The sequence below is a fragment of the Cynocephalus volans genome, chromosome 6 (assembly GCF_027409185.1).
Source record: "Cynocephalus volans isolate mCynVol1 chromosome 6, mCynVol1.pri, whole genome shotgun sequence".
Classification (NCBI taxonomy): Eukaryota; Metazoa; Chordata; class Mammalia; order Dermoptera; family Cynocephalidae; genus Cynocephalus; species Cynocephalus volans.
Window position 1 is genome coordinate 65,461,472 of NC_084465.1, and position 9,452 is coordinate 65,470,923.

Genomic DNA, 9,452 nt, shown 5'->3' on the forward strand with positions numbered 1-9,452 from the left:
TGAGAGAACCCCACCAATACCAGGAGATGGAAGATAATTTTAATCCCCCCTTCTCTTTTTAATATTCTTTTCTCTGTGCTTTACGGTGTTGTCATTAGTTTATTTGTAATACCATCTCTAGAGCCAGCATTTAACAAGTTTACCATATGCCAGGCAGTATAGTAAATGATTAGTGTAGACTAACTTAATCAATTCTCACAACAGCTCAGTGAAGTAGGTTATTATACTAATTTACAGATGAAGAAACTGTGACTTAAGCCACAGGAAAAAAGAAAACTATTATATTAATTTATAGCTACAAATAATTTATAGCTCAAAAAGAATTTAACACTTCCTAGTTACCAGAAGAAAACAAAAACAAAAAAGAAATCAAAGAAAACACATCAACCACATGGTAAAATTTTTAAAAAGCAATAAACACAAAAATTATAACCTAAAATATGATCTTAGAGCAAAGACCAAAAATATTTGCCATTAAACTAAATATATATGGGACAAACTCTATTTAAATAGAAGTTTTATTTATTTCCAATAAAGTTGGCCTAGAATTTGGAGGCCTCACGCAAAAAGTTGAGCTTCGCTTGTTTTGAGGTGCTTGTCTTTCAGGAGCATTTAATGATTCTGAAAAAGGAAGCTGAAAGGCTAAGCAGGGCTTTTGACAGCACTATGCTAGAGACAGACTAAACTACAGAGCCTAAAGACAAAGGAGGTCTCATAAGTACTCTTCATTTTGGGTTCAGACCAAGAAGGGAGACATCCTACTAGTAAAGGGAAGCCAGTAGTAGACAGACCTTCATCGCAGTTTTGAATTATCTCAATGCCTGAAATTGGATTAAGGTAAGCCACAGATTGCTAATGCCCATAGGCATCTGCCAGAAATAAAAGTAAGTCTTCTATTAAAAAAAGTTAACATCAATCTATGTCTCAAATTTTTTCTAAAACTTGGCAAATATGATGTCAGGCACACAATAAAAAGTAACCAGGCATATGAGAAAGCAAGACAATATGAATGAAAGCCAAAAACAACAGAAAATACAAACAAAAAAAGAGGCTCCAGCTACTGAAGTTATCAGATGTGGACTTTCAAATAACTGTCTTTGACAGGTATATAGATGCATGGAAAGATATGTGATACAGCAACTATAGTAAAGTGTTCATGGTAAACTAGAGATGGTAGTAGATGTTCACTGTAAAATTCTTTCAACTTTTTTATATGTTTGAAATTTTTCAAAATAAAATATTGGAAAATAATTATTCTTAATATGTTCAAAGAAATAAGTAACAAAAATTAGAATTTTGGCAGAGAACCAGGAAATATTTTTTAAATAAGCAAAAGAAAATTCTAGAACTGAAAAATGCCCTAAGTGAAAGAAAAAGTTTAACAGCAGAATAAACATAGTTAAAGAGAGAATTAGTAAGCGTAAGATAAGTCAGAAAAAAACTACCTAGAATGAAGAGAGGAGACAAAAAAAGTGGACAACAGAGAAGAGAGGTAAGAGGCATAATGAATACCGTGAGATGTAACATCCATGTAAGTGGAATCCAAGAAGAAAAGAAGAGAGAGAATGGGACAGAAGAAAATCTGAAGAGATAATATCTGTTTATTTTCCAAGGAAAATACATCAAGATATAGAATCAAAGATCTCTATAAACCCTAAGATTTTAAAAATAAGAAAAAACTTTAGGCACAGCAACCAGAAATAATTACATTTTTTGGATGTGATGGTAGTTTTGAGGACATATATATATAAATAAACTTTTAACAAGTACTATCTTTTAGCCTGTATTCGTCCATTTTGTGTTTCTATAACAGAATACCTGAGACTGAGTAATTTATAAAGAATGGAATTTTATTTGGCTTACAATTCTGGAACAGCTGCATCTGGTATGGGCCTTAGTCTGCTTCTACTCATGGCAGAGAGCAGCAGGCAACTGGCAGGTACAAGCAGATCACACATGAGAGGAAGCAAGAGAGAGAGAGGGAGGTGCCAGGGTGTTTTAAACAACCAGCTCTCATGGGAACTAATAGAGCGAGAACACACTCACTATTCCCACTCCCCAGGAAGAACATTAATCCATTCATGAGGGATCTACCCCCATGACTCAGATAGCTCCCAACACTGCCACATTGGGGATCAGATTTCCATGTCAGTTCTGGGAGGACAATAATCCAAACTCCATCATAGCCATACATACTTTGATGTAAGGGTTTAATTATAATATAATATCAAAGTAATCAAGGCATGCAGAAGTACATAGGGATACATGAGGGTACTTCAAAAAGTTCATGGAAAAAATAGAATTAAAAGATAATATGAATTTTTCTATGAACTTTATGAAGTATCCTTATAGATTAAACAGAAATATATTGCTAATCTTGTCATGAGTTGACAATTGTTGAAGCTGGGTGATGAGTAAGTCAATATAGAAACTGAAAAAGAAAGCCACTTGGTTTTCTAAGGTAGACTTGATAGTTCGTGGAAATTGTTCATCTAGTTGAGTCCAGAATCCTAAGGTTAAGGTCAATACTAAGATTGCCTCATTCTGCTTCTGTGAGTCCTATTGCTACATATAAGTTTGTATGAGATAAAGTAATAGATTTGATTACAACATCTGTTGGTCAAATTAATCAGAGTAGCCAACACAGCAGCATACTCATGAGGAATAAAACCCTAGAAGCCAAGACAGTGTAGAAATAAGGGGTGGATACTGTTGGGAAACAATTCTTCATGGGTCTCTCACATCTCTGCACATCTTACAAGCTGAGGTGCTAACTTCATTTGTTCTACTATCTTTCCAAGGATGTTTGTATAGTGAACAGCCTTAGAAGACAGAGTATCTACCTTTGGAGTCTCAAAAGACAAGCAAGCTTACTGGCTATTATAAAAGTTTCACATTTCCTAAGCTCAGGGTTTCCTTCCTGTAATGCAACTCACTGTGTGTGCAGTTGTTATCTCATCCTCTTTGAATTGCCCTGGAGGAAGTAGGGCTCAGAAAACTAGTACAAATGCTAATTTTCTGGCTGCTGTTATTGCTGAGTAATAAACAGTCCTTTGTCTCTGACCCAGGAGTCTCATGTCTGCCAGCACGCATGAAACTGTGGCAGCCTCCCTTATTAGCCTGCAAGTAGGGTAAAATCTCAGACCTTTCAACATTCTTGACAAATATCTAGAAACTAAGTGACAAAAATGTTACATACCAGAACTTAAGAGGTACAGTTAAAGCAGTGTTCAGAAGAACATACATAGTCTTAGAAACATTAATGATCAACAGAGAATGACAATGAATTAATTAAGCATTCAACTCAAGATCTCAGAAAAGGACAATAAAATAAACCTAAGAAAAACAAAAGGAACTCTACAGCTATGCCATCATGAACACACCCCATCTCATCTGATCTCAGAAGCTAATCAGGGTTGGGCCTGGTTAGTACTTAGATGGGAAAAAAGCAAAAGGAAGATAAAAGCAGGAAAAATTAAACAGAAAATGGAAAATGGCAGAACTTTTTTTTTAAATGTCAGTGCTTTAAAATAAATAATTAGATAAAAGATCACTGATTCTGTCTTAGTTCAGGCTGCTATAACAGAATATCATAGACTGAATGGCTTATGAATAACAGAAATGTATTGCTGACAGTTCTGGAAGCTGGAAGTCCAAGATCAGGGTACCACCATGGTCAGGTTCTAGTAAGAGATCTCTTCTGCATTGCAGACCACCATCTTGTATCCTCACATAGTCGAAAGGAGAGTGTGGGAGTACAGCAGGAAATGAGCAAGATGACTGTGGAGCACAAAAACCCAGAATGGTAGCATAGAGAGGAGAGAGAGGCATATGGCCTCAGCTGCCATGTCTCCAACACTGGAACTGGTGAAGGAAGAATTTTCCTTTGCAGCAAAAAGGTAGGCAGAGGACCCACACCAACCCCCATCCTCACCACAAAGGCCCACAGATCCTTTGGCAGTACAAGCCCAAAGTGTGGGGAGTGCCCAAGAAAACACACACTACATTGCTCTAGAACATTATCACAAACAGTGCACTTCCCACGCCCCACCTTCAGGAACCAAGCTGACGCAGGACAGAGCCATCTTGAAACTGGACCTGTTACAGGAGCATGCCCTGCCCACAGGCTTAAGGCTGTGCCCTCCATTCAGCACACTCACAGGAGACACTATAATGCCCTGATACCAGCAGCATGAAGCCTGGGCTCACAATGGTTGTGACTCTGTTCTGCAGTCTGGGAAGCCAGCCCTAGTCCTGCTGTACTGATGCACCACACTTTCTCAGCCATATATCAGACAGGCAGACCATTCTCAAGTGCACCATACCCCTTTCTTCCCCCTACTCCAATCCCTGTCGGCTGACTGAGTTACATGTGCCTGAGCCCCCAAGCTGGAGAAACAGCTCATTGTTCTACCCTGACAAATATGCCTTCAGGCCATTGGAAATAAATCTGCACCCTCCCCCACCCCCAAGAAATGGCCAGGAAGTTCCCTCCTTAATGGTCTGCTTAGCAATCTTACCAACAGTCCAGAAGCAGCTGCACTGGCCCCTTCACTGCAGGACTGTCTAGTGGTCCTGCCCACTGCCTAGAGGCAGTTAGGCCACTTCACTGCAGGCTTGCCTAGCAGACCCACCCACCACTAAGAAGAGGCTGGATAAGTCACTTTGCTGCAGGCCTGCCTAGTAGCACTGCCCACCACACAAGAAGCAGCTAAATGGGCCCCATGACTGCAGCCCTGCCTAGTGGCCTCACCCACATCCTGAAAAGTGGCTCAGCAGCTCTACCTTTGGCAGTCCAGCTCCCAAACCACAGAGGAAAGCATGACATTGCAGCCACCACTGCTACCACTGCCCAGCCCCGAGGCACTGCTACTGCTGCCACCCTTCTTCCTGCACAGCAGTCTGTCTTGCTCCATGCCAACACTCAGCTCAGGTACCACCACTTCCACCTCACCCAGATCCAAATGTTCCTGTGTCTTAACAGGCAGGAGGAAAGAGGGAGAAGCAAGGACCTAAGAGAAGCCTCTGCCTGCAGGAAAGGGGAAAGAGAAACCCCACTCAGGGTTGTCCATTCAAGCTGAGTAGCTTCAGTATACCCCAGTGCACCCATCAGGGTCATGGAACACTAGTTGGGGTGCCATCGAGTCTACCCAGGGCAACCTACCTCAGCCAAGGAATGATAGGGCACCCAGGTGCTTCTCCCAAGACCTTAAGGTGTTGCCTACATCCTTGAACACCCAACACAGTGTCACTCACTTCAGCAAGGAACCACTGAGTGCCCTAATGCCTAGGCCATGGAGGTACTTACAGACAACTCCAGTGTTGAATACAGTTTGAGTAACCACACAGAGACCGCACTACAGCATCTACTCAGAACCAAACTAAAACACCACACCCAAAAGTCAATGTAAAATATATCCACAGGAGGGTGTCTCTCACCTCGAAAGCCTCTGCAGAGTAATAGAAGAAGCAACTGCTCCACCAGATGACCAGACATCAATGTAGGGATACTGTAAATATTTAAACACACACTCACACACACACACACACACACACACACACACACACATACACAAGAAAATATGACACCAACAAAGGAATACAATAATTCTCCAGTACCAGATCCCAAACAGCAGGAAGCCCTTGAAATGACTGAAAACTTATTCTGAGCAACAATCTTAAGGAAACTTAATGAGATACAAGAAGACTCAGATAGATGACACAACAAAATGAGAAAAACTATCCAGGATATGGAGGAAATTTACAAAGAGAGGGATACCTTTAAAAAGAATGTAGTAGAATTCCTGGAATTGAAAATTCTAAATAAAAAATACAACCAAAAGCTTAGGCAGCAGGCTAGTGTAAGAAGAAAGAATTTCTGATCTTGAAGACAGTCTTTTTGAAATAACCAGACAGACCAAAAAAAAAGAAAAAAAGAATTTTAAAAAATGAAGAAAATTTACAAGAGCTATTAAGACAACCTTAAGCATACAAACATCCAAATCATGGGTGTTCCAGAAGAAGAGGAGAAAAGAAGAGGCATTGAAAACCTACTCAATGAAATAATAGCCAAAAACTTCCCAGGTATTGGGAGAGACACAGACTTTCAGATCAAAGAGGCCCCAAAATTCCCAAATAGATTGAATCCAAAAGGGTCCTCTCTGAGACTCACTGTAGTCAAACTGCCAAAAGTCAAAGACAAAGAGAAAATCCTAAAAATAGGAAAAGTGTCAAGTCACCTATAAGGGAGTCCCCATCAGACTAATAGCAGATTTCTCAAAAGAAACTACAGGCCAGGAGAGAATGGGATTATGTGTACAAAGTACTAAGAGAAAAAAACTGCAAGCCAAGAATACTATATCCAGCAAGGCTATCTTTCAGAAATGAAAGAGCAATAGTGTATTTCCCAGACAAACAAAAACTGTGAGAGTTTACCACCACATGACCAGGCCTATTAGAAATGGTCAAGAGAGTCCTGCTTCTGGAGTCCTAACAACAATCACCACCATGAACATATGAGATAAGACATAACCCGCTGGTATAGCAGATATGCAAACAAGAAGGAGAAAGAAACTATATACCTCACCACCTCAAAAACCAATGAACACCTAAGACAAACAATAAAAGGGAAAGAAAGGGAAAAAAGGTATTTAAAATAACCATACAAAAATCAATAAGGCCAGGAAAAAGTCAATACATTTCAATAACAACCCTAAATGTAAAAGGATTGAATTCCCCCACAAAAGACACAGACTGGCTGAATGGATTTAAAAACTAGACCCAACTATATGCTGCCTTCAAGAAACTCACCTCATCTGCAAAGATTCACACAGACTAGCAGTGAAGGGATGGAAAAAGATATATCATGGAAATGGAAACCAAAAATGAGCAGGAGTAGCTATTCTTATATCAGATAAAATAGACTTTAAACCAAAAACCATAAAAAAGACAAAGAAGGTCATTATATAATGATAAAGGGATCTATCCAGCAAGAGGGTATAACAATCATAAATATTTACACATCCAACATCAGAGCACCCAGATATATATATAATAGCAAACACTATTAGACCTAAAGAGAGAGACAGATCCCAATACAATAATAGTTGAGGACCTCAACACCCCTCTCTCAACATTGGACAGATCATCTAAGCAACATATCAACAAAGGAACACAGGATTTAAACTACACTTTAGACCAACTGGATTTAGCAGACATCTATAGAACATTTCATCCAACAGCTACAGAATATACATTCTTCTTATCAGCCCCTGGAACATTCTCCAGGATAGAACACATGTCAGGTCATAAATTAAGTCTCAAAAAATCTTTAAAAATTGAAATCATATCCACTATCTTTTCAAACTACAACAGATTAAAACTAGAAAAAAGCAAAACTTTGGAAATTATACAAGTACATGGAAATCGAACAACATGCCACTGAATGTCCTTTCAGTCAAAGAAGAAACTAAACAGAAAATCAAAAAACTTTTTGATGCTAATGAAAATAAAGGCACATCACACCAAAACCTATGGGATACTGCAAAAGCAACACTAAGAGAGAAGTTTATTGCAATTAATGCTTACATCAAAAAGATATGAAGACTTCAAATAAACAACCTAACTTTACACCTCAATGAACTAGAAAAACAAGAACAATCTAATCCCAAAATTAGTAGATAGACAGAAAGAAATAATTAAGACAGAGCAGAACTAAATGAAATACAGACCAAAAAAATAATACAAAAGATCAATGAAACAAAAGTTGGTTGTTTTAGAAGACAGAAAAAAAAATAGACATACCATTAGCTAGGCTAACTAAAAAAAGAAGAGAGCAGACCCAAATAACAAAAAAATCAGAAATGAAAAAGGAGAAATTACAACTGATACCACAGAAATACAAAGAATCATAACATTGTAATCTGTTATAAACCACTATATGCCAACAAATTTGAAAATCTGGAGGAAATGGATAAATTTCTAGACACATACAAACTACCAAGACTGAACCAAGGATAAATAGAAAACCTGAACAGACCAATAACAAGCAACAAGATTAAAGCAGTAATCAGCAGTCTCCCCACAAAGAAAAGCCCACTACCCGATGGCTTCACTGCTAAATTCTACCAACTTTAAAAGAAGAATAAACACCAGTCTTTTTCAGACTATTCCAAAAAGTTGAAACACAGGCCATTCACACCCAAACTCATTCTATGAGGCCAGCATCACCCTGATACCAAAACCAAATAAAGGTACACTGATACCAAAAACAAAAAAGAAAAATACAGGCCAATCCTTGTTATCAACATCACTCTGACACCAAAACCAAAAAAGAAAAATACAGGCCAATCCTTGATGAACACAGATGCAAAAATATTCAACAAAATATTAGCAAACAGAATACAGCAGCACCTCAAAAAGATTATACACCATGATCAAGTGGGATTCATCCCAGGGATGCAAGGATGGTTCAACATACACAACTCAATAAACGTGATTCACCACATGAACAAAATCAAGGACAAAAACCATATGATTATCTCAATAAGATGCAGAAAAAGCATTTGACGAAATTCAACATCACTCATGATAAAGACTCTCAACAAACTAGGTATAGAAGGAAAGTATCTCAACACAATTAAAGTCATATATGATAAACCACCACCAATATCATCCTGAATGGGGAAAAGCTGAAAGCTTTTCCTTCAAGAACAGAAACAAGAGAAGGATGCCCATTCTAACCATTCCTATTTAACACAGTATTAGAAGTACTTGTCAGAGCAATCAAGCAAGAGAAAGAAATGAGGGGCACCCAAATTGGAAAAAAGAAAGTCAAATTGTCCCTGTTTGCAGATGACATGATTCTATATAGAGAAAAACCTAAAGACTCTACCAAAGAACTCTTAGAACTGATAAATGAATTCAACAAAGTTGCAGGATACAAAAGCAATATACAGAAATCAGCAGTGCTTTTATACTCCTAAGTGAACTAGAAGGGAAAAAAAAGACAAGAAAACAAGCCCATTCACAAAAAAAAAAAAAAAACCTAGGTATAAATTTTACCAAGGAGGTGAAAGATCTCTACAACAAGAACCACAAATCACTGCTGAAAAAAACTAAAGAGTACACAAAAAGATAGAAAGACATTCCATGCACTTGGATTAAAAGAATTAACATTGTAAAAATGTCCATACTACCCAAAGCAACCTACATCTCCAATGCAATCCCCATCAAAATACCAATTATATTCTTCACAGAAACAGAAAAAACAACCCTAATATTCATGTGGAACAACAAAAGACCCTGACTGAATATCCAAAGCAATCCTGAGTAAAAAAAATAAATGAAGCCAGAGGCATTACACTGCCTGACTTCAAATTATACTACAAAGCTATTTTAACAAAAACAGCATGGGACTGGCATAAAAACAGACACGCGGACCAATGGAACAG